Genomic DNA, 26,013 nt, shown 5'->3' with positions numbered 1-26,013 from the left:
ACATGCTTTCCCATTTAACAGAGGTTTTCCACATGCCATTGGCCATCCTCCAGTGAACGTACCTGATTGTTGATGTGTTACCTTGGACACTTTATGGCCTTAAGACTGTAACTTTGCAACCAAATAAGCCTCCTTTATAAAAGCCAATCCATTTCTGGTGTTTTGCGAAAAGGCAGCATTGGCAAACTGGAATAAGAAGCAAGTATGAGTTTTGAGTATCCAGAATTAGGAAGAGAGAGAAGAGAAATATAAGGAAATGAGGTTCAAACTAAAGGGATAACAGGATGTGGATGAGTTGGGATATGAGCCATAACATAAAACATAAGTGAAACATATGATTGGGTTATGTCATGTCTTCAGGAAGGACTACTGAGGGAACCTTATTTCTTGAATTTTGTTGGTTATGGGAGATGAAGCAGAAGCCCAAGGGCCCCTCATCCAACTTAAAAGAGGGTACTAAGGGCACAAAGAAGGAGTGTTATCATGAGGACATGTGGAAGGGACCAAGAGCCTACGTCGACGTAGAATTTTTCTCTCCTTCCTGTTTCAGCATTGGGTATGTAGGTAGTGAGGTGAGCTGGAAGCAAGGGAAAATTTAAGACAAAAATTCAAGCAATACATTGTATTCATGTAGCTTTTAACAATTTACCCAAATGTCTTTGCGTTGCTGTTCATATTCAGTTCTCAAAGGACTTTGAAGTGAGAGTGCTCAAGCAAATTTTGCAGATGAGTGAGCCAACTCTGGGAGAGGTCATGTAATTTGATTGACAAAGTTCTCAGGTAGTTAAAAGCAGAGTCAAGATTCAAGCCTACCTCTGCTCTTTCCCAGTCTAATGCTGTTTTAACTCCTTCACTCCCTGGCCTTAAAGGAGCTTCAATATTCTTGAAGGAAAATTAATATCAAGGATATCTAGATTACAATTCCATTAGGGCTCTTCATTAAAAGTTGTTGTAATCTATGGCCAGCATTTCTTCTGCATTTTTATAGCCAGAGGGTTCAAAATCCCAGTGCTTGCAGTGTCAAGCTTGCATTTCTTGAATAGCATCAGGAGGCAAAAAATACCTTCTTCTTCCCTTTTGGCCCCTACTTAGAAAGCATGGTGTTTTGAGGCTGACAAAGTGATTTTAAAGGGAAATCAAGGACCTTGAGAAGTTGAAGGTGAAATAAAGACATTTGATGCTATTTACTCATTCTCTTCACAACTAGTGACAATTTTTTTACTGTTGTTTCCGAGAGAAGTTAAATGAAATTCTGCTGCAAATTTCTTCATGCAAATTGAGTGGGTTCATACTGTTAAAAAGATTTTGCTTTTTGTGGGGAGGACTTAGGATTATATTTTCTTTTCTGAAGATTGCATTTTCTTTGTTTAGACATCAAATTTTGGTTCAGTTTATAAGAAAAAGAGAAGAGAAAATAAGATACATGAAAGGTTTAATTATATTTATTTTATGGAGTTTAGTCTTGAATTTTAAGTTGATGTATTTTTAAAAAAACAGTGTAATTTTTTAAAGTAAAAATTTCTTTTATGCCAAAGCATTTTAGCATTATAACAAAAAGTCCAATTATAAATGCTTGTACAATTTGTAACAAATGACATTTTTTTTTCATTCCCTGGCAAGAACTTCATTTGTTTCCTCCAGGTTGACTTTTTCATATTCAGAACCAGGCATGTGAAGGATTTGACATTTTGCAGTTGATGACAGAAAATGGAGGGGAAAAAAAAAAGCTGTTTTTTCTTCCCCCTCTGCTGTCATAATTTTATGCTGTTTTGTTTACTTTTTCCCCTCAAGATTTGCAAAACAGTTTCACTGTTACGATAAGACCAAAATTAGTAAATTCTGGATTGAAAGGAATTCCCCCTAGGAAAATGTTGAGGGTAGGATTGGAAGGAATAAGGGGCAATGAGAGAGAGTCCCTAGATTGAGATTCCTTGATTTAGCATCAGCTCAGCTCCCTCTGTACCTTCCTAAATAAAAGAAAGCTCATTGAACTATACTTCGATACCCCAACTGAGATTTCAAATATTGTACTTTCTTTTCTTTAAAGAGCTACTGTCTGACACACCCACCATGTATACATTTAAAATTAATGAAAACTTCCAGCCCCAATCCAAAGAAAATCATTTTTCAAACATGTGACAGGTGCTTGGGAAAGTCTTATTACCAGGCTTAAAACATATAAAATGAGCTCTGAGATTAAATCTTGCTGTAATTATTAGGAACATTAGATGTCTTCTTCTCTTTGTGTCTTTCTTTTTGATGCAAAATTCTCGCAGGTGGTTCTAATTAGATGGAAGTGGTGACAGTGGCCAGTTTGACTAAATCCAGATCCCTGCCAAGAGTAATGGGGAAAAAGTCTCTCAGCTTGCCTTCTGAAAAAAATGGACTCTATATTGAGACAGTTCAAGGAAATGATGCCTACAGGGAAATGTAAAAACCGTAGCTTGAGCTCCTCTGTGCTTTCTTCCTTTAGGGAGGCAAAACAGCACAAAACACCTAAGGCCATGTTCCTCAATGCCCATATTAAATTCAAAGTTTCTCAAAGAAAGCTTGTATTTCTCTAAGACGGACTCTGTCCATTGTAGTTAGCATCTAGTAGGAAAAATATAAGCCACAAATGCTGTAAATATTGTCCTTTTTTATCCTTTTGCTTGAAGTGGTTGAATGGCTATTTGATAATCCTGTCAACTGATGTCAAGTAAATAATCCATTGTTTTCACTAAAAATCTCTCTCACCTTTAGTTTAGTTGGGCATAACAGAAAAAGGAAAAGTTTTTTTGGAACTAGTTTCAAAAAAACAGTAGGTTAATACAACTTGAATTGCTCTGGTTATGTGTTCTATGACAATGAAATTTCCTCCTACTCAAATTCTCTTTCTTATTTAGTCACACTAATGTTCTAAGAAGCAAATACACTCATTCTTAGATGAGATGTCTAAAAAAATCCACAAAGGTAATTAATGGATTTCCTGAGTGATTTTTATATGTTAAGCAGGGCAATTGCATTCAGTTGCATCACTGAACTGGGACATCCAGCCAATAGGGTGTGTGAAGTTTAAAATCCAGCCCGTGTTCTACTCAGGGCTTCCTGGCAAAAAGCCCCTTCCTGCCAAGGAGCTATGTCTGCCTGGAGGAAGCGGCAGGTTTTCTAATTTACATATAGGAGCTGGTGTTGCTGCATCCTGCTCCTAAGTCATTTTGTAAACTCAACTACAAAGATAAGAAAAAAAAATTACTTATTTATGTATTTACTTATTTTTGCCTACTCAAAATATCTGAATCGATTATTATCGGTCAGAGAATCTGAATACTTATTTTTGTTCTAGAAATATGATTAGACATGATATATCAGCCACTGATACCTCACTTTGTGGTTTCTTAAGCATGGGCACCCAAGTGCGCCAAGATGTAGGTGTCCTTGGCTGGTTGAATCGCTAGGTAGTCTGGGGGGAGAACAGGAAGAAATACTCATATGCACCATTCTCCGTAAGTGTTAAGTATGCTTTGGACTAAACAATTTTCTGAGCTGCTGGTTATGGTCTGTTTCCATTTTCCATATACCCATCCCTAAGGTGTGGAGCAAAATAACAAGGGTATAAGCAAATAGCCTTTAATACTATGCCTTTTACGGAGCATATCTTCATTTCTGGCATTTTGATTATTATTATTATCATTATTATTTTATCTCGTACAAACTATGTTCAAATCCAGAGTACTCACAATAGTCAGAAGATGACATTTGAATCCATGCCTGGATATTATCTCAGGAGAGATGATTCTTCTGAGTCAACAAGATTAAAATGTGTGATGAAGAGCAAATAAAAAATTTTTTAAAAGTGTAACAATTCATACATAACCTCCACTTGCCAATTTTTCTTTTTAGCGGCTCAAATTGACCCTCAAACTGAAATATTCCTTCAAGTTCTTTTCAGCTCTTACAGTTTGCAGAGGTAAAATATTTTTTCATATCAGTGCAAAAAAAATCTCTGCTCTTTAATAGTGGTTGTATTCCTAAAGAGGTGGTTCTACAGCAAATAGCCTGGAATGTTTGTCCCATCCTTTTAACTACTATAAAATAGATATTCTTGTTTTAATGCATTGGGAAATTTCTTTGATCTTGGCAGATAACGGGCAGATAATCACTGATAATGGGCTTTGTCTTGGAAAGAAATATCAGTCTCAAAAGATTGAAAATATTATCCATTTTGCTCCTATCACCACTAACCTAAGGAAGCCTGAGAAGCATGGAAGAGTTATAAAAGATTGGCAGCTTATCTCCCAAGGTCTTTCCAATTGAGGGAAGTGGTTTCTCTACAGAAGAATGAAATGCCTTGAGGTATTGTCAGGATTTAAAGGTTTGTTGTTGTTTTTTTTTCTTTTTTCTTTTTTCTCCCAGGTGAGCCTCAAGATTGGATCCATTCAGAAAGGAATCATTTTGAGCCAATCTTCATTCTTATCTCGACTCCACTGCATGAGACTGTGAAGGCTCTGCAACACACATCCTGAAAGAATTTCAGACCCCGAGTTGATTTGCCTCTTATCCGGGGCATTTCACCTAAATCTGCTCTTAACAACTGAGAGAAAGTTTCAAGCACCTGATTTGGAATAAAGGATGTTTGCTAGGAGTCTTAGGAAGCCAAGACATTCTACCCATTCCTAATAAAGCACTTTGGTCATTCTTGTTTCTTTCCACTTCCTCAGCCCCTGTGTCATGATCTTTGTCCCTTCCTCCTGGCTGTTAATTCCTGTTTCATTCCATTGCTTCTTTCGTGTCGGGGGCAGATGCTAGAAAACTTCCTGGACCACATAGAGGCCTTTGTCTCCCTCCCTTACCCTGCTGAGAGCATTGGTTATGGATCCTCCCAGCTCTTTTCTGGGCTAGCAACCTACCTAACAAGATAGACATCCCTTCATCCCTTCTCAAACACCCATCTTCCCCCTCCAGGATTAATATTCTTTCTTTTATCTCTGAGTTTTCTATTAGAGCCTGCCTTTGAATTCACCCTAGGGTCTTACTTACATGCAAATTATAATCACATCAGTTCTGCTTTCTGTACCCACCCACTCCCATGATGGAAACTGCCTCAGGCCCCTTAACCATGGATTCTCTCCCTCAATTTTATCATGGACTCACTTAATGCACTATGAATCTTCCCTATTTTTCCCATTTAAAACATAAAAACAAACAAACAACAACAACAAAGAAAACCTAACCATAATAAACTGCTTTAGGTAGTACAAAAACACAGTTGACAAGATCAGATTCCCAAGCAGGATAACTGAAGCATCTCTCCCATGGCTTGCTGGAAGTTGAGAGAGTGAAAATGTTAGGTGTGACTGGCTTCACACCCCACATATGTTCCTTCCCTACTTTTGGCTTCATTTTTCCCATTTGCAATCACAGTGGTTGTCTGAAAGCTGTCTTCCTGTTCTAATGCTATATATATAATTCTAGATTTTAAATGTTTACATTCTGTTTGAATTTTTCTCTCCAAAAAAGAGAAAATACTAGAAGACCATATAAAATATTTCAGTATAAAAATTTTACTGTGGCTCACGTAGCAGCTACCTTTTAAACTATTGCATAAATATTTCCACTGGTAAAGTGACCCTAATAGTGAAGAACAAACTCCGTAGAATTGGAAGGAAGCAGCTTGGGGAAGTCAGTGCTCTGTCCTAAGAGTCTTGTGGTTGGAAGGTGATACCAAATGTCACCACACTTAGTGGATATGATTTGTCAGGGCACAGCATAAGGGAGACAATAGTATGGACCACCCTTTTGCTATATGTGTGTAGTTTATTCACTCACTATCAGTATACCTTGGGAAAGATTTCAGCTGATTATTAAATTAACTTACAGGCTGCATGCCACATGCCCCTGTCAATGTTGGAAATGATTGAGGTTGTACCCTTTTAGGTATCATAGTCAATGAATAACTGTAAGGAAAGAGCCAGGATCTGTAAGAGTACCCTAATTCCACTGGGGAACATCACCTGTTACCAAATGGGCCGGAGAATGCTGGGAGTTGGGAGACCAGGGTCAGGATTATTATCTGAGGATTGGTGGTTAGAGATTTCAGGCACACAGCCAATGGGTCCCTCCTCTTCCTCTCCTTGATGGAGACAGCCATCCTCCTCCCCTGACCTCTGACCCTTATCTGGCCACTGAGCCAAAGCCATAATCAGAATTTTAAACCTACCAGAGAAAAAGGAAAGAAGCAAGTGGGCCCTTCTCTTTCTTCTCTACTTATAAATAAATTAAAAAGACAACTTCTCTCTTGGAGGGTATGAAGAAGGCAGATAAAATCTCAACTTGCAAGAAACTTTGTGTCTTGTCATCCATCACCTTGTCTGATATTTAACACATAAACCTACCAGGGAGAATGGAAGGACATGTCCCTTGGTCCTCAGATAAATTGATTTTTTTTAACTCTTGGAAGTGTAATTAAAAGGGATATTAAATCAGCTATGAAAATTGTGGAAAAAGAGTCTTGGTTCATCTTTACAGATGTTTCATCAAGACAGAACATTAAAACTCAACACCATAACATGCAAAGTTTCTGTGCTCCTCCAAATATTCATATATCTTTAAGGAACTTCTTATGTATATTAACATTTACAAACTACAGTCCTAGATCATCTTTAATATATTCCCAAGCTGAGGATCCATAATTCTATTTCAAGGAAAGAATACAATTCCTGGTTTTGAAACTTTTTTTTTTTTGGATACAAGCAACTGCTATTATCACACAAAGGAAAGAAATTCAAATATTCGGGATCTCTGGGAATCCCAAACAGTGCACTGTTCCATTGAACTTTGAGCCGAAGCAGATTTAAGACTCAGCAACTTGGAGATTACCTTGGTGAAAACAGCACATGTGTACAGCCTTCGCATCACTTATCACTATGTATAGTCTTCTCCGCTGAAACGGCAAGGAATCCTGGGCTCCTGACAGACGTGACGGAGTAGAGTACTTGAAAAACATTTGGCTAGGAGTTAACATTCAATAAAGACTAGGGAGTGCTGCATAGGAATATATCACATTATATTTTATCTCAACATTTGGTCTATAAGGTGACAGTATCTTTTAAACAATGTTATACTCTAAAGTATGAAGGGTCTAAGGCTGAGTGGGTAAATTTCTAGAAGAGTCAACACAGAGGAATTGTTTGAGAAAAGCCTGCTTCCAAATGGAGATTTTCATCTGCATATTGCAGTCATCTTAGTCCTCTAAGTTTGATATCTACTGTTATTTTTCTGAGTAGACTAATTACACTTATTTTATAGTTATGTTCTATGCTCTGGATTATCTCTCTTCTTTTGGATAAGTTCATTTGTTCAGTTTGTGTCTCTCTTGCATACTGGTTTCTTCAATTGATTATTCTGACCTATCAATTTACACTTGCTAATGATGGTTTGATTTATCAGTATCAATAATTGAAGTAGTTATACTTGACACATATAGGAAAAATAAAATTGTTCTCGGGAGGTAATTACAAGCTCCCTGGCTCTGAAGAAGGGCAGATGGAGAGGGAGTGACGGAGTGTGTTGGTGACAAGGTAGGCTTCCTCTAGATGGATGGAGAGCTTGCCTTAAGGATATGTCAGAGAAGGGCTGTCTTGTCATTTGTAGTGATAGAAGTTTGCCTGGAACATTGCCTCCTTTCTTGCAGCCCTAGTATAACTCTGGAATTATGACTGGGCAGATTCCCAATTTTATTTTAAAAGACTGTCTTTCAATTTTAGCCCGAGGGCAAATGCCTTAGTCATCAGCTACGTTGGGGAGTGGGACTGCCCTGTTACCACAAACCCCCCACTGCGTCTTATCACTGCTTCTGTAGCTTTAAGTGGGGTTAATCTAAAGTTTTGATGAGATATTTTACTTTTTAAAAAAACAATTCTCTCTCAAACCTGAGTTGTGCTGTGGATTCTTCATCTTTTTTTGGCCCCACATCTGCTTTGTATCTTCTGCAAATTCCTCATTGTTCCAGCCTGTTGATGGAACCCCTCTAAGTTTTCCATTGCTGCCTTCTTTTCTATTTTTCTTCTCTTATGGGATTTTTGGAGAGAGGAAAGATAAATGTATGTGTTCAATAAGCCATTTTAATGTGAAACTGCCAACTGATCTTGACATATGGTTGTTCCTTTACTCAAAATAATTTCTGACACACTAGGATTTCCCCACCGGGAATTCAGAAATAGCCTTCATTCTGTAGTGTAAGTCAAATGCTAGCACCTTTTGACATAATAGGCCACAACTGCCAATTATTATGCCTCTCCCCAATTCCTAGGCTGTCAGGTCATGTCAGGAGTAACATGGCTAAACCAAGCCACTTACAATTTCAAGTTACCCCGTTTTTCTATTTATTACTAGGAGTGGAATTCTGGGTGTATCCTATATACCAAGGATTCACCCAGCAGCATTTATCACAGTGTCTGATACAGAGAAGCCACCTGATAATTATTCATTAATATCTAAAGACTCTGATAAAAGGATAATAAGGGAAGATTAAAATGCTTTGTATCTAACAATGACAGAGAAGTTCCACACTGAATCTTCTTCAGCTGTCTTTGACCTTACGATGTCTATTTGTTTTTCTCATTGAACAGAATAGAATTATGTGGTAAATTATGTGTCAGAAAGTCTCTCAATTTCTGAAGTTCTTCTTTAATCTCAAACAGAGGAAGAAGCAGGTTACAGAAATAGAAATATATAGAATACAGCAGTATAGTGTATAGTAATATACTATATTATACTAGAATTATATAGCAATATATATAAAAGGTAAATAATAGTAAAATAATAGTATAGAATATAGCAATATAAATATAATTTAGAAATGCAAACTCAACATTAATCAATCCTGGTATTTGAGAGCCAGCTATAACTAGTAACTAATTTTAATATTTGTAGCATCAATTTGCAATATAGTGTGTGTGTGCATATATGTAAAGCTCTATAGAGAAAATTCAGAATAACAACTGTGAGGCTAGAGAACTATAAATTCTTCTATTTTTTCCTGTAACTTATAATACTGTAGCTAGAAATGTGATGAGTGAAAGGAGTACAGCAAAAAATGCAGGGACACATTTGATTAAACCCATCTCACAGAGCCAGCTGCGGGGCACTGCCTGACATGAGGGTGTTGCCATTCTCTGGCATGTGAGTCATCCACTTTCTCTCCTTTAGTTGTGTTTTGTTCTGCATGGGGAACTCCTTGTCCTTGTGTTTCTTAGAACAACATTTATTTCTTATTAAAAAAACAAAGGGAGACTTATTTTACTATAATTTATTTGATAGCAGCATGAGGCTTCCATTGTTCTTTTTCACAGAGTCTGGATCCTTCTATCTTTACCAAAAGTTACTTGTCTGGGTGTATGATGAAATACAGATGTTGAGGATTAGGCAACCACCAGCCTTGTGCATTGTAATGTGAATGTCGTTGTCCTTCAGAAGACACGTTGACATGTTTTGCCCCCTTGGTGTTTATGAACCCATGTATTGCAATGATAAGCCTTGTAAAGTGGGGGTCCCCAAGGATTCTGCTGGGTTATCTCTGGAAAGTGCAAAGGACACACAGGCTCAGAGGAGCTGAGGTATGCAGAGGCTGGAAAGTAAGAGGATGTGGGCATTTGTATTTTCATCACCACTGATCGACAGGTAAACTGTTGAAGTGGTCCCTAAATTGGTCTTGAGCTTCCGATGAGGACCTTGGCTTTCAGTGGAGTTAAACACAGGATTTTGCAAGATCTTGCAAGTGATGACTCCCCCATACGATGAGTTAATTAGAAAAGCCACTTTAATTTTAGCTGACTAGTTTAGGAGAATAGGACAGATTTGTAATCTAAGTGGGAAATGAGCTCTAAATGAGTGCTATGATCAAAACAACTCACATCCTTCCCACTTCCTAAGTCGGTAACTCAAAAAAGGCTGCTCTAAAGTTTGCCCTCTGGGCTCTCAGCCACCAAATGCAAGAGGTAGTTTGGGGTGATTCATGAGAGTAACTGTGCTCTTATTGATAAAGACAGGACTTTAGCCTCAGAAATTCATCATGGTCTCAATCGTCATTATTTTTCAAGCATCCGAGAATTAGAAGAGTATGCTTCAGGAGGACCTGAGATCGTGGGATATGACTAACTGAAGATGGTAAGGACATCAGTCATCCAGGAAACATGGGGAAAAGTAAAAATAGTATCTATAAGGTTAAATAGCAGGGAGGTAAAATTGGAAACACTTTGAACACAGTAAACACGATGATGGTGTAAGAAGAAAACTCCTAAAAATTATTGTGTCTGAAATGGTGTCAATGTATAGTTTCTGGATTACTTTTGTTGAATGCATGAGTATTCTGGCAATGGTCTTTGGATATTTTAGACACTTTTGGAAGGTTAGGTGACAAAGGTTTCATCATGTTCTACCAGCACATGATTAGACACAAATATTTATAAAACTAAAAATGTGCCATTTACTAACTGCAAAGTATGTGTTGTTCCAGCAAACTGATCAGGAGCAAAGGGGAGAGTCTTGTGTTTCTCAGCAACTAAATTTCTTGCTAAATGTGTGCTGTGTTGTGCTGTGTTGTGCTGTGCTGGGCTAAGGCATAACATATTCCCAACTTGTAGGATTATTTGGTAGACTATGATATGTCTCCAAACTTCTCACTTCTCTCAGTGCCAGCATGCTATTTTTTCAGGACTTCGTTTGTGCAAAATGCAACAAGACAAAGATGAATTAACATCTTACTTAACACGACATGAGACATTTGGAGTTTTTCTAACCCTTTGACTCATTTAATAATAGGGGTGGGGGATAAGGAAGCAAGTAGAAACGAGGGTCCCCAGACGTGGATGGTAGGTTACTTATTTACTTGTTTGTTTTAGTAGGGCTGTCACTTGCCACCCTGTCACTTTTGGCTGTGTTCATGCCCATGCAGACATACCTATCCAGCCCCCCATGTGGTTTTCCAGGGGAGATCCTCAGTTTAGCATCTTTCAGGCAATCTTTGAAAGAAAAAAGTAAATTAAATTGCAGAAGATATGCCACTTGGGGTATACTGGCTCCAAGAATAAAACAGTGCAAAAATAAGTCTATATTCTCCCTTTCCCTACAACAGGCTCAATGGTAAAAACTGCCCACATTTAAGTGAAAATGTGTGTGCTCTCCTTTCTTTCCTGTTCTTTGATAATTAGATAACACTCCCTGCAGGCCTGCCACTCAACAGGACAGTCAGTTTGGAGATGCTACTTACACTGTGATAGTGGTATTTGCATGTCTGGCTAGTTTTGCTTCTGAGACAGCAGGACTGTGGGTGGTCAGTCCTTCTTCCCTTGTGAAATCTTATCATTGTCAGCCTGGCTGAGATAAAATCCATTCCTAACTTCTTAAGGCTGTGGAGGCAGGTTCAGAGGGGATCATTTGGGGGAAGATTTCTGGAAGCATTCAAAAGCCTAGTCCTACAACTCGAGTTGTTCTATAGACCAGGAAAGAAAGAAAAGGACACTCAATTCTTTAACTTTTTTTTTAGTCTAGATTAAAAAGACAATAAAACAAAACAGTAGTCATTTAAGGTTCTAGAGGTAAAGTGTGATGATTTAGGAGGCTAGATGAATTAGTTCAAGGTTTCAGAGGTTTTAAGATTAGCTGTATAATTGTTCCATTTAATTTCTAAAATTACATAATGTTAAATGTATATACACTATTTCTCCTGCCATAAATTTATATAGAAGTTGAGTGTGAATGTTTGACCATATATATATATATGTTTGTATAAAGATTAGTATCAAGTATATTTTTGAAAAAGTCTTAAATTCTGGAGTAGTGCAACCTTGAGAGGTGCAAAATCTTAAACTAAAGTTTATTGATGGATGCATTTGCTGTTTGAGGTGGTTCAAGAACTGGGCTCTACAATGAATAATAAAAGAATAAAGATAAAGTCTTTGGGATCAATGTTTGAGGAACAGCTAATGTAATTTAAAGTTCAGAAAATGGGGGACAGATCAGATTTGAGATCCCAAGGCAATAATATTCTGAAATTTGTAGAACAAACAAAAGAGTAAAATTACATTCAGAATTGGATGATAAATGGAAAGGTGGATCACATATTAGGGGAGAAAGTTACCATTATGGTCAGCATTTGTGAGTTCTATCTGACTTGCAAAAGCAAGTGAAATGGTTTAGAAATGAGAATATTTGCCTGTGGGCAACCATATTACACAACATTTCCTTAGAAAAATTGTCAACCTCTCCCCATATGTGAAACTCAGTGTAAGCCTTTCCACACACAGCCTGGCATTGGATTACCCAAAACCCTCCTAAGAGGACCTAAAGGATTTCCTCCCAAGTTCCAAATATCAGTATAAGAACAAAAGATACAGCGACTTTGCTTAAAAACTTCTCCCTGGAGCCAATGGCCTAATCCACTCACCAGAAGTCAGAAGAAAAGGCTGTAACAACCATACATTTTATATTTCCACACACTTTCTACACAGACCCTTATTTCCACTTCTGTAATTTTACTTAGATGCAAAAAAATTTAGAAGGAACTGTGCATTTATTTTATTTGCATTGGTGGAGATGTATGAGTGAATAAATGAACAAAGGAACCAAGAATTCTTGCAAATGGCTACAATATGCTAGGCACACTGCAGGCCCCTTTTCTACAGTTTTCACTTAACCCCTGCTATAATTTTCTGCAGTGTGCAGATCTGGAAATAGACGCTTAGAGGACTAAAGTGACTGACCAAGTTCACGTAACATAGTTAATGGCAGAACTAGGATTCAAATGTAGGTGTTCTGAACCTAAATGCTGTTCGATTATACCCAAGTTGCCAAAAACTCTTTGAGAGCCAAATGTTTCATTTCAATTTTCTATTATTTCCTCAGTGTAAGTATCTATATTTCTGCCAACCTCCTTGAGATATTATTGGCCATTTGACTTTGAATGTAAGAGAAACTGAAAAGTAGGGTTTTAGAAAGCTGCTTGACATCTTTTTGAACATAGCAGAAGAAGTGCCTTAGTAGGGTATATTTGTGGTTATCACGGCTGCTGTCATGCCAGCTGGAAAGACTGGAGTTGGGGCTAGAATGAGCCTTTTAAATCAAAAGCAGATTGGCTACATGTGAACATGATTCCCCAAAAGTTTACAGTAAAATAAGGAATTTAGGGTATCCACCATTGACAGGTATTGAAGGAAAAAAGTCAAATACATTTGAAATGTAAGCTTTGGATATGAAAAGACAAAAAGGAAAAAAAGGTTTTGCAGATATAACAAAGAAATTTGAAATTGGATGAAGTTGATGTATGCAGCTGTCCAGGGCAATCATAAAGCTAATTGCAAAATAAAACATAATTAATAGTAATTATTATTAATAATCATACTTAATAAGATACTTGCATTAAAATATTTTTCAAGAAATATCATTTTATAATGTTTTAGACCTGTCAGATATTTAAATGCAGCACAGAGCACTTTAGTGTCAGAAAAAAAAAAAATGCTTTGCCTTTATCACAGGTGACTACTTTTGTGTTTGACAGGCAGTTTATCTAAATCCCTACAATTGTCTATTGTCTCTGCTCTTCCTTCTGCTGTGTCCAGGGAGGTCCCCTACTTTTCTTCTGCTTATCTAGGCTTGTCCTCCTCCAAGCAATCTTTCCAACCTTTCTGGGTCTTTTGGGAGCTCTCAAGTCTACTGCACACAGTCATATGCCCACTTTCAATAGCCAATTCTTCACTAATTGTGATTCTGCCTTTCCCCTTAAACTGTATCTTTCTTACACAGAGGTTTAGAATTAAGCCCAGTAAGTGAAAGTTACATGAAGGAACAATTTGCCATGGAAAAAGCTTAAACTTTCTAATGAATGGAGCCTTCCCATGGGGGAAGAACATTATCATGAGAGTGGCTGCTTGTCCCTTGTGGTGTTCAGGTAGAGACTGAATGATCATTTATAAGAAATTCACAACTATAATTAATTAGCAGTCAACAGAGACTTCCCAGCTTAAGGGCCAAGAAGTCATTGATGTTATTGCCATGGATATCCCAGAGAAGGAAAAGAATAAAGGGAAATAGGTGTGATCAGTTCCATCTTATATCCTGATAAAATGTAACTTCTTCTCCCCAAAGCAATCAATGCCCTAACGCAAGGTTGTGGTTCAAAGCTGCCCTTAGGAGTGGCTTGAAATTGTGCATTGCAAAGAATATTTGTGAATGGAAAGGCTTTTATTTCATGCTTATCATTGTATGGTCTTCTAGGGTCTTCTTTATGTCCTTCATATCCTGTGCCATGCTCTCGTTGTTTGTCTTTAGTTCTTTGATTAATTGCGCCAAGTACTGTATCTCTTCTGATCTTTTGATTTGGGTGTTTGGGTTTGGGTTCTCCATATTGTCTGGTTTTATCATATGCTTTAAAATTTTCTGTTGTTTTTGGCCTCTTGGAATTTGCTTTACTTGATAGGGTTCTTTCAGGATATAAAAAATACCAATCTCTAATTTGCCAGATCCACAGCTTGGTGGCATACACTTTCTCTAACTAACCAGCAGATGGCGTCCACGAGTCACCTATTTCCCTCAAGTCAGTTCTCCCCAACTTTGTCTTTGTGGTGTGTGGGGATCTGATTCTTGTGGGGTTCAATTGCTGCACTAAGTTTGGGTGTGGTGTTGGTGCTGTCCGCCCTGAATGTGGGGTGTGTGTCTGGGTGGTTAGGGTGGCAGGGCAGCTTTAATAATCAAACCTCCCAGGGGTTCCTGGAGATTTAAGGCTGTTGCAAGAGTCGAAGCCTTCATTTCAGTCTTGCCACAGATTGTCTCTGCTGCTGACCCACAAGTCCTTGGTATTGGAGTAGGGTCCCTGGGATTTCCAAGCGGGTCCCCCTTCTCAGCCATGCTCTTCCAGGATCTCTGCTGAGGGAAGGCTGTGCCATGTCACAAGTGTGTGCTGGTCCTCCAGGGAAGCTCTGGGCCACCGGGCCATGCAGGAGCGTTCCCAGTCTGTCGTTTCAGAATGCAGACTCCCAGGTTCACCAAATGCATGATCCCTGTGGATTTAGCAGACCTTGTCCAGCTAGTACATTGCTGGAACTGGTGTTCTGGGACACTTTCTGGCTTTTATCTAGTATTTTTCATGGAGGTGTTTTTTTGCCCTGTCTCACCTAGCTACCATCTTAGATTCTCCCATGCTTATCATTTTAAAGTTTGCAGATCATCGTCCCCGATAGTGAAAACTAAACAAAACTCAGCACTCAATTCAAACTGATTTTAATTCAATGTTTCTTGCTTCATTGAAAATGATTCTTTGATGTCAAGATTTTCCTTATGAAAATAATTAACTTCTGTTTTTAGAAAAAATTCTGTAGAATTAGCTGGGTCCATGGCTGTATGTGTCCTTAACTTCCCACAGGATGAATTGAAGATAAGCTTGGATGTGCTGGTTTATCTCTGCATCAAAGCAGAGTGCAGTTTCTCTACCTGCTGCATACTTCAGCTGCTGGCTGCATGCACACATCTGCCCAGTGGCTTCCTTCCTGGAAAGGAGTTGGGGAGAAGAAGGAAATCTTCAGTCCAACCCACCATGCCCACAGATACAACCATCTAAAGAAATGCGACAGTGAGTATGGAAAGGATCCTATAGCCTTTAAAAGCATGAAGTAGGTACAGTTCAACATGAAAAGGGAGGGTGAAGAGTACTCTCTCCCCACCCAGGTAAGTTAGCCATCATGTTATGCTTTTACCTTTGCAAACTTCCAGTTCCCCGTGAAACGCTCATGAAATCAAAAGCTCTTAAAAATGTGGCTAGTATTTCAGTCTGAGTACTCTATTTATTTATAAACTTATATGTGTATTCATTTATTTATTTGTCTTTTGAATGTTGGTTTGATTGAGAAGAACAAATGCCCTTAATCTTTATGTCCTTGATTATTCAGACATTTACCTGCCAGTCTGGGAAATCCAAAAAACTATGTTTCTAAATTATTGTCAGTCACCTCTATTATGCTGTGAGTATCTTCCATGCCCTAGAAAGTTAGTGATAGCTTTAGCTGTGCTCCTAGAAAATGTGATTTCCCTAGTTTTACTTTAGGGAGAAAAGGCCTTCTCCAATTTAAAAATCCGATTTTGTCATTGAAAAGATCCACGGATTATTCCTCCATGCTAAGGAAGTGTCTCCCCAGGACACCTTCTTTCTTTCTGTCTTTGCAGGTTTATTTAGTTCAGAAGGGTCCATGTGTTTCCCTGTCACTGAATCAATCCATAGTTAGCAAGAGTTACAGCAGTTTCAATAAATTATAATTTTAAATGTGACTTTTAGGTTGACTTTGGAAAATAATTAAATTAGCATTGCCAAGGCATGTCACCTTGCATAAAAGGGTGAAAAAAGCTCTCAGTATAAAAAGACTCGGGTCAATGTTCCCATGTCAGGATGCACGTTATTATGGTGATGCTAATGCTGCTCACGCAGAGCCTCTACTGTCAGAGACGGGCTCCTGTAAGCAGGTGCTGTCTAGATGCATGTCATACCTGGCTCCACTGCAGGGCCAAAGGGCTCGTTTCACTCCCCTACCACTCCCATCTCCACCCCATGGTCTTATCTGCAGCCTGGAAAAACCAAAATGCTTCCCTTGGCTTCTAGTGGCAGGTTTGTCATACAGATTCTCTTCCTTGAGAAACATACATTTTTATAATTATAATCATTTAAACATGGAAGTCTAAGTCCAGAAATAGACATTCAGGAGCACTGAAAAATATCTCAGTGGTATTTTATCAAACTTTACAGCTTCATCCTGGACTAATGAAAAACAAACCAAGGAAAACAAACAGACAAAACCCCATGGAGGCCAAAACTTCAGCTTTCATTTTTATTCGTTTCCCTGTGCTCCTCCTTTTGTTTCCAGTGTAATAAAGAAGAGTTGAAGCTGCAAAGAACAGCCTAAATGAGGTTATGATTCATTAAAATCTGGTTATATTTTCTCAAAGGTTAAGTCTCTTACTCTTGTCTGTATTATTTCTGATCTTTGAGACAGTTATTAGCTGCCTATTTATGAATTACACATGGATCATGTCTAAGATCTGACATTAATTATTTCCCTTTCATTCATTTTAGAGTAAATTGTTGCTAGCACTGTACACACACACACACACACACGTAATGTTTAATTCTAGTACTGTGCTGTCCAATACAGTAGACTTTAGCTACATATGGTTATTGATCACCTGAAATTTGGCTAGTCCAGTTGGAATGTGCTTTAAGTGTTAAATGCATAGCATATTTCAAAGACTCAGTACCAAAAAAGAGAAAAATATCTCAATAATTTTTATTTTGATTAAGTGATGAAGTGATAGTGTTTTGGACACATTGGGTTACATAGAAGATGATGTTAAAGTTAATTTCACCAGTTTCTTTTTACTTTTAAATACTTATACTAGAAAATGTAAATCTATATATGTGACATGCATTTTATTTCTATTCCAGGGCACTGTTCCGGAGAGCTTGCCAGGCAGTCAAGCAATGAACAAAGCATTTTGGAAACATCCAGTTCAAATGTGCAGAGCACCTTCTCATCTAGAAGCTCTAGGTGGTTCAGGAGACCCATGGGTCCACCTAACATGTACATTTCTTTCCCACTAGCAGTTTTCATGGCATGTCTCCTGTTGTACAGTGCTGATCAGCTCTACATGGAGAACATATTCTCATTTCCGTAATTTATGGCCAGAGCACGCATCATTTTGGTTGCCTTCCTGTTCAACACAATGTCATTTAAAGGAATGCATTGGGAGATGAAATTGCTCGTGTCTCGTGATGACTGTCAAACTTTTATTTGAAAAATTTAAACAGTCACATAAATCACAGTCTTTTATTACCGTAAGAGAAATAGAGCATTCTTATTTGAAATATGTTGCATTATGTGAAATCTGTTGAAATATAGGCTGATCAGCACTAGGAGAAAGACTACATGAATGCAAACTTGTTAACTTTTCGTTTGCCACTTGATAGAATAGACAGAATAGATTAGGTAGAACAGCACCAAAACTGTCTTTCTTAAGCCAGAAATATCTGAATGCTTCTTTTCTTCATGTGTGACATGGTATTTATCAACAAAAAGTCACTTTTGTTGCTAAAATAAAGTAAATCTTGCATGCATTGACCTTTACATTTTCACCACTGTTCTGGTTTGCTAACACTGCCTTTATGCAAAATACCAGAAATGGAATGGCTTTTATAAAGGGGATTTATTAGTTATAAATTTACATTCCTAAGACCATAAAAGTATCCAAACCAAGGCATCAACAAGAGGATACTTCACTGAAGAACAACCGGTGGCCTCTGGAACACCTCTGTTAGCTGGGAAGGCATGTGGCTGGCGTCTGCTTGTCCTTTGTTCCTGGATTGTGTTGCTTTCAGCTTCTGATTCCAGTGGCTTTCTCTCTAAGCATCAGAGAGTCCTCTCTTAGCTTCTCTGGGGCAAACTCTGGACTTCGTCTCTTAGCTTTGCATCTCCAAACATCCTTCTATCCGCATCTCCAGTCATCTCTAAGGATCTCTGATTGTCAGCCTCTGTGTTGGCTCTTGAGATCTCTTAAGTAGTCCAGTGAACTAATCAAGACCCACCCTCAATGGGCGGGTCCACACCACCATGGAAATAACCCAGTCAAAGGTGTCACTCACAGTTGGGTGAGTCACATCTCCATGAAAACACTCAATCAAAACATTCTACCCAGTAAGATTGGGTTAAATGATTATGGCTCTTTAGGGGTCCATACTAGTTTCAAACCGGCGCAACTGCCATAGTTCTTGTACATGCCGCCATCTTTGCTTGCCTGGACCATTGCAATCGCCTCCTCTCTTATTCTTCCATGTCCCTTTTAAATATACTTTGGCACAGCAGCCTGAGTGATTTTCCAAACTTTCAAATCATATCATGTCATTTCCAAAATCAAAACCCTCTGGTGCTTTGCCATGACACTTAAAAAGAAAACCCAAGCTCTCATCCAGGCTGATGGTGCCGTGCACCTCTGGCCATTACCTCTCTCACCTGACCTGGTATCACTTCTCTTTTGTCACTGGGCACCAGCCACACTGGCAAAATACACCAAGCTCATTGTGGCCTTGAGGCCTTTTGCACTTGCTGTTTCCTCTGCCTGGTTTGTCCTCTTCCCCCTGTTCTTCACATGACTCACAGCTTCTTGTCACTCAGGTCTATAGCTCAGGTGTTGCCTCCCCAGAGAGGCCTTCTGTGACCACCCAACTCCAGCAGTTTTCTAGGCAATTTCTTGGCCATCACTGCTTTCCTCATAGTGCATACCACTGTATGATTTGATCTCATTGGCTCATTTGTTTGCTTGTTACTGTCTGTTGGACACTGTCATATTAGATACTACAACACAAAGACCAAGAAAACAGGGTTACCATCATAGAACAAATCCCTGTCACTTCCAGCGGTAAAATTTTCTCCAAAGCATGTGAAATTCAGAGAAAGAACTAAATCCATTTTTCCAAACATCTCCTTATACACACACACACTTGAAGGACAACACAGGTACTTTGTTGTATTTCCAATGTATTGTCAACAAAAAGAACAGTGCCTGGTATACAATATACTCCACATCTCCCTGTGGTTATTTGTAAAGTGAATGAATGAATGAATTATCTTGAGACAATATTTCACTTGCTTCCGTATCTATACGCTTTTAGGAGTTAGAAGATGCCATGCTTCAAAATTTTTTGTCTTTTTTATCACAGGCTGGGGAGCTTTTCCCTAGAGGTATCTCCTTGCCAAAAATTAACAATAAATAGAGATTTTGCACAATGTTAAATGTGCAGCTTGAGAACCAGGTGATCCACAGTTTACAGGTGGATGAACACTTTGGTTCTCTCTTGACTTTCACCCTCCATGAGGTACACTCAGGATCTCTGTCTCCATATTGTCCCTGGCTCTGACTGCCTGGGAATTACAGTCTCAACATACATTGGTGAAGACCACTCAGTGCTTATGCTTCGAATATTTTAGTTTGAGTTTGAATGATTACAAGGAGTGCAAACTTCCTGATTCTTGGCTTGCCGCACAGCCTTAACCAGCAGCCCTGCCTTGGCTGCCATTTAAGTGGCAAATTGTTAAAATAAAATTGAAATAAGAGGACAGGTAAGTCTTTGATTAGAAGAATGCCTCTTTTGACATGATAAGTGTGCCCTTGAATGAAGGTATATGTACTGGGCTTCTTTTATTATATTAGTCTGCCCAATTGATAGTAAATGGATTTCATCATTTTAAAGGTTTCCCGTAGTGTACTTTAAATATCTTTAGTGAGTTATTTGTGTAGAACAGAAAATTCTGTTTGTACTCCAACTCTTTTATTATATTCAGTGAGTTCAGATTTAGAGATGTAATGTCAGTAGCAGTGTTTATGGCAACTGGGAACAGAAAACAGGAAATAAATTGACAAAAGTTGCACAAATCAACCAACTTTATTTGCATAGTCTTTTATTTGTACTTTGTACTTGATGATATATCTAATTTAGGAGTTTAATGCTAAATTTTACTTTTGAATTGTCGTTTTACTATTTGTGAAAGCATCTCTGTTCTATTTTGAGGGAATAATTTTCTCCCCAAATTAGTAAATCTTTGTTTCAAGCTTGTCTTCCCCAGAACAGTCAGTGAATTCATAATGCAGAATTGATTTCTAGAGAGAGTGGCTGCTCATAAAATCTAAGCATAAAGAAATATCACAAACACAAAAGAGGTTGGCAACTTTTAGGTTACTGAAAAAATAGTAGAGAGGAGAAGCATGTAGTTTTATTCTAATTCCTAGAGGGAGGTAGTGAATCAGATTTCTAAGAAGAAGAAGATTTATAGCTGCAGAATGCAGCCTGATTTTAGCAACGTAATTTTTCGTAAAATGTAGGGATTGTAAAAAGTATCTTATTTTAGGCAACATGTTGATTAGACACAAAGAAAACTTCTGACTTTTATTTATAGATTTCTTAAATGTTTGGTGTAGCTGAGGAATTCATCTACCTCTCAATTACAATGAAAACAAAGTCCATAAAAATAAAGATTTGGCTTGAGGAAAAGAGATGCCCTCTCCAACATACCCATCTTCTAAATGTCTTGTAAGAAGTTTTTTGTTTTTTTTTTAATAAACACCAACAGTGGAGAGGGCCTCCAGGCTATGAATAGATTTACAAAAACCAACCAATCAACAACAACAAAAAATTGGGTATAATATATGTGCTTTTTTTTTTTTTTTTTTTGGCTTTTATAAAAAGGGGGTTTATTTGGCTATACAGTTACAGTCTTAAGGCCATAAAGTGTCCAAGGTAACACATCAGTAATCAGGTACCTTCACTGGAGGATGGCAGATGGCATCCGGAAAACCTCTGTTAGCTGGGAAGGCACATGGCTGGCATCTGCTCCAAAGGTCCAGTTTCAAAATGGCTTTCTCCCAGGACATTCCTCTCTAGCAAGCTTGCTCTTCTTCAAAACGTCACTCACAGCTGCACTCCATCCGGTCTCTTTGAGTCAGCATGTTTTATATGGCTCCACTGATCAAGGACCACCCTGAATGGGTGGGGTCACGCCTCCATGGGAGTATTCCACCAAAGTCACCACCCACAGCTGGGTGGGGCACATTCCAAGCAAACCTAACCAGCACCAAAACGTCTGTCCCACAAGACCACAAAGATAATGGCATTTGGGGGACACAATACATTCAAACTGGCACATTCCACCCCCTGGACCCCAAAATGACATTATCTTTCCAAATACAAAATACATTCATTTCATCACAATATCACAAAAACTTAAACCATTTCAGTAACAAAAGTTAAGTACAAAATCCCATCAAAATCAAATATAGGCATGGTCAGTCCTAAGGCATACTTTTCCTTTAGCTTGGATCTGTGGACTTAGAACAAGTTATATGCTTCCAATATACAATGGAGGGACATTCATAGGATAAACATTTCCATTGCCATAAGGAGAAACAGTAAGGAAAACAGGGTTAACAGGACCAAAACAGTTCTTAAAACCTGTAGGACAAACTCCATTAGATTTCAAAGTCTGAGAGTCATTAACAGAACAACGTGGCATCCTTGGGGCTTGAGAGAGTGGGAGTCTAACCCTTCCTAAGGGCCTTTTCGGCAGCCCTTTCCTCTCCAAACACTTAGGTGAGTGCTCCAACATACCCACACATTGGGGAGACCACCTTCTCGGCCCCACCCTCCTCAAACATTGGGGCAGCTCCCGGATTCCCTTCCATCTCCGGGGCACATGCTCAACCCCTTCAGAACAGTGTGGTGGCAGCCAGGCTCTCCCCAATTCTCTGGGAATGTGCTCCAACCTCTTTAGGACCTGAGGTGGCAAAACTCTTCCAGAGCATCGAGGTGGAATGCCCACCCTCGACCTCTGGGGCAAACTCACCCTTTCCATGCATGTGGACTGCTCTGCTCTCCCAGCCTGAGACCTCCTGACTCCAGACCTCAACCTCCATGGCTCTGTCTTTGAAGAGATTTTTCCTTTAGTTTGTTCCTTGTCTCTCTCCTGCAGTCCCAACTGGCAGCGGCTCTGTCTGTAAAGATCTTGCAAAAATTCTGTTGGCTTCACATGAAGCATGCAGGGGTCAAAGCCATCAGACAACAGGAGTTTCCACAAATCCTTTCTGGATAATTCCATCTCCGATCTTGGCTTGTACTGAAATGGCGGCTGGGTTCCATGTTTGGTTACATCCTCATGTTGGGCTGTAGCTTCTGGGATTCCACCCCCCTGGAAGCCTGTAATTTTCCAAGCCATCAGCTTCTGGTTTCTTTGAACCCAAGAGTTCCGTTCTAAGTTTATCTCTCTCCGCTCACATTTTACTATAAGCTGCAAGGAGAAGCCAGGATACCTCCTCCACATGTAGTCTGGAGATCTCCTCAGCTAAGTATTCCAGGTTGTTGCTTCCAGATTCTTCCTTCCATCTGACACCAGGACTCAATTTTGCCAAATTCTCTGCCACTTTATAACAAGGATTGCCTTTCTTCCAATTCACAACAACACATTCATCATCTCTGTTCAAGGCCTCGTCAGAAGTATCTTTAGAGTCCATATTTCCACAAACAGTCTCTCTAAAGCAGTTTTGGCCTTTTCTATCAAGCTTCTCACAATTCTTCCAGAAACTTCCCCTTATTCATTTAAAAAGCCATTCCAACATGTTTGGTATTTGCAGACTCAGCAGCAAAAGCACCCCACTTCTCCGGTACCAAAATCTGTTTTAGTTTGCTAATGCTGCAGAATGCAAAACACCAGAGATGGACTGGCTTTTATAAAAAGGGGGTTTATTTGGCTATACAGTTACAGTCTAAAGGCCATAAAGTGTCCAAGGTAACACATCAGTAATCAGGTACCTTCACTGGAGGATGGCAAATGGCGTCCGGAAAACCTCTGTTAGCTGGGAAGGCACATGGCTGGCGTCTGCTCCAAAGTTCTGGTTTCAAAATGGCTTTCTCCCAGGACATTCCTCTCTAGCAAGCTTGCTCTTCTTCAAAACGTCACTCACAGCTGCACTCCCAATATATGTGCATTTTTAAATTATTTTGTACATTGACTTAATACTGAGCACGAAACCAAAAACTTCTTTTAGAGGTTATACTAAGTCTAGTTCTGGTTTCAGGGTGAAGAATGTTCCAGCAACCTCAGGTTAAGATGGAGCAGATTCAGTCATTCTTCACAAATCCCCCAAAATATGCATCTGAAAAAGAAAATTGTGACAGGGAGTGAGTCCCAGAGTCATTCCCCAGGAACTCTACCCAATTTTGACCAATGGCACAATCTGAGTTCTGACCTAGCTGGGCACCAGGCAGGCCTTGGCAACCATCCCTTCCGTGTGCACTACTCCCCAAGCTACGGCTTACCATCACATAAAACTGCCAACTAGTGCCCACTTGGTCAAAGAACTAATTTAGCCTCCTGTATACTTGATGAATGAAGAATTTCCTCTTGGGAGTAAATTACAGGGCTTGACGGAGTTGCTCTTTTGTGATCTGTTATTTTGGAGGTAATTTTCCAACAGGGCTGGAACACAGAGCGATGAGCTAGAATAGGATGCACTGCAAGCAGCTGCCACCCGCTGGCCAGTACAGCCACCCTGTCTGCCAGCCTCACACCTCCTCCTCCTCCTGCCCTGCTCCCCTAGAGGTGGCCAAAAGAGCTGGACTTACATTAGATCTTTACTTCCCTTTCTGATTAAACCACAAGAACGGCATTGCCCATTTTTGCTGCACCAGGGTTTCCAGAAATGTAGCATCTTGTTGTAACATGTTTAAGAACAGATGAGCTGGCCTTCTTGTCAACCCCCAATGTGGCTGATTACAACCTTCTGTCAAATTCCACCTACTCCCCTCCCCTGTTGGCTGGAAGATAAGCTTCTGATCTTCCCTTGGCTTTCTGAACTGGTGGAAGCTGTGTAAATACAAGCTGCAGGTTAGTCAGATTCTATTTGACCCAGGGCCTGCTGAACGCAAAGAGATTACATTTGAAAACTCCCTTCTCTAATTAAGCAACGGTGACCTATTGCGGGGTGGTTGCTGATGAGGTCACATAGCAAGGGGTTTCAGGAAGACCTGTTGCAGCTGGTCATTTTCTGATAAATTAAGAGCAGCTAGTTGTTAGTAAGCCAACCTCCCCACCGAGCTGTTGTTCCATGAAACACTTGGATTTGGTTCTTTCTATGAATACCATGTGAGTTTCAGTGCCTTGGGGAAATTTTTTCCATCAAGAATGACAGGGACTTGTTCTATGACCCGGTTTTCTTGGTCTTTGTGCAGTGGCATCCGATCTGCTGCTGCACAAACTGATGTGCTGTGTCTACAGCTTTATTTGGACCACCGTTGTCTTCCAAATCCTGAAAGTCATATGAAGTCAATTTTGAATATTGACATTTGGATGGGATGTGGAGGTCAGGGCTGGAAAGGAAACCTCAAGAAATAAGCCTCAAGACCTGGACCAAACTACACAGAGTAATAGTGATCATTTATTGATCATCCCTTCTACAGCAGGCACTGGTCTAAGATCTCCTCATAGTTTTACCATGACCCTCAGATTAAGTACAGTTATTTCCATTTCAGTGCTAAACAAAAGAGGTTCAGCAGCTTTCAAATGGATTTGCAACCACCACGTGAAAGAGATGAATGTGACCCCAAATTCCCTTGGTTTTAAGGCTTTGCAAAAACAAAGACTTCTCTGTGGAAGTGGAAGTGTGTGGGGCACATGAGGGAAAGGTATGCTGGATGCAGATATTTAGTGTGAATAAGTGGGAAAAGTGAATATAAGAACTTGAGAACCACAGATCTTGGAAAATTTCTCAGAAATGCCCCCTTGTGCACTCTCATGCTGCTATACTATAGGTTTATCTCTAACACCCTTGTGGTGGGCATCTATTGTTTCTACCACTGAGAGCTTTATCTGGAGTTCTGGAAAAGCACATGCAGAATTTCTCTGATACCATCTCTCCTCCAATATTCAGCTCATATTTTCTGGCAGGGTCACAGTCCTTTAGATGCCCTGGCCACCCTGATTAGATTTGAATGAACCAGAACCAACGAAATTGTAATATGCTTTTTTGCTGAAACTTCTGGAACAGACACGGTTGCCCTTCTCCTCTCGTCTTGAATTGGGAAGGATAGGCGGCTGCTACTCCTGCTGTCTTACCACCATATGTAGCCATCTGGAGGTAGCTGAGGGACAGGGAGAAGCTAAGTGCTGGGTGACATTGTTGCAATATGCTGGCCTTCACTTAAGGAATTTGAGAATGTTTCAAATATTTCCAACCTAATGAGTCTAATACATTCAGTATTAACTCTTGCACAGATCCATGTGCCCAGACAGTAATGGGGCAAGAATATAACACTGTCCCCCTGTCTCCAAACTACTCTTTTTCCATGAAATCATGTTGCTTTCCAAGTTAGAAAGAGGACTTTGAAAAGAAGAGGCCACACATTTTCATCAATATGAAATTTGTTTTGGTGTATGTGTGTGTTTTGAGCAAACTAAG

General features: G+C 39.4%; 1 pseudogene; it reads left to right on the top strand.

Annotated features, from left to right (window-relative positions):
- The first annotated feature begins 410 nt into the window (after nucleotides 1-410).
- The window catches only part of LOC119515246, a 77,420-nt pseudogene continuing 51,817 nt past the window's right edge, over nucleotides 411-26,013 (top strand).

This window comes from Choloepus didactylus, chromosome 19 (assembly GCF_015220235.1).
Source record: "Choloepus didactylus isolate mChoDid1 chromosome 19, mChoDid1.pri, whole genome shotgun sequence".
In the NCBI taxonomy this organism is placed as follows: Eukaryota; Metazoa; Chordata; class Mammalia; order Pilosa; family Megalonychidae; genus Choloepus; species Choloepus didactylus.
This window is presented reverse-complemented; position numbering and strand designations above follow the sequence as displayed.